We start from the raw sequence: 1,109 nt of genomic DNA, 5'->3' as shown, positions 1-1,109 counted from the left end.
TGGTCCATGTATTCTAAACTGTGTGCTGAACTTTGTTAAAGATCATATAAACACTGTTCAGATCATGATGCTAAGACAACAATACCAGGCCCTAGGCCAACAAGAAACTAAAATTTTATGATTAAAATTTGTACATAGAAGAGGGGGAAATGAAAACTACTAACTTGCGCAGTCTGCTTCTGTAAACGAGCTTGCTCTAAATTAGCAACAGTGAAGCCATCTTAAAAGCTGTTACAGCAAGACACACCTTGCCCACCCCCCCCGGGCCAGCTAGACACACAGGATGTTCTGCAGACACGGAACAGCTAGCTTGCAAGAGCTGAGACAGCAGAGCATAAAACTTTCCATATAAACATGTTTTCAAAGGGACCTCTGAGTAGGGGTCTTATCACACCTGGGTAAGTGGGACAAGAAGTGTGGTTGCCTGAGGAGGGGTCTCTGAGAGCTGGCCTACTTCTCCTCTACACAGGAAAGCTCAGAGCTGACAGTCTGTGGTTTTCTTGCTAACCCAGGTGCAGGCTTGTATCGCGGCCACTAGATGGAGTAACTCCTTCAAGCCTCCAGATATCACAACCAAAAACGTCTCCAGACATAGTCAAATGTTTCTGGGCAGATAATATCAACACATATTTAATTATTGGTAGATGATAAAATATTTTTAAATAGATTAATACTAAAGCTAACATATCTGTTTGGAAATTTACATCCATATTACATAACTTGATAGTTTTTCCTTCATCTCAAATTCTCTGATATATAGTACACTTGGAAGTTTTGTTGAAAGCCTTGACATATTAAAGATATCTATAAAGATTTACTTTATTCTTCACAATCAGTGAGACCTTCCTCTTTATATGGCATTCTCAATTTGTTGCATTGTTTCTCCCATGACTTCTTTGATTTTTCCATAAATTGACCTGGGGATCAAAGGTGGCAGCACAGGTTTCTCTTCTGTGTGAATCTTCTCATATACAAGGACATGTATCTTCTGTCATAAAGTTCATCAGGCAAATTAGCTACAGTGGGCCAATTGTGTTGTAATGCAAACATCGCTCATACAATGGCTCAACAAAGTTAAGTCTTTATTTCTCACTCATGTAAAGTACAAA

Source organism: Galeopterus variegatus, unplaced genomic scaffold, assembly GCF_000696425.1.
Source record: "Galeopterus variegatus unplaced genomic scaffold, G_variegatus-3.0.2 Scaffold9129, whole genome shotgun sequence".
NCBI classification, from domain to species: Eukaryota; Metazoa; Chordata; class Mammalia; order Dermoptera; family Cynocephalidae; genus Galeopterus; species Galeopterus variegatus.
The sequence above is the reverse complement of the archived record's forward strand: the minus strand, read 5'-3'. Positions refer to the sequence as shown.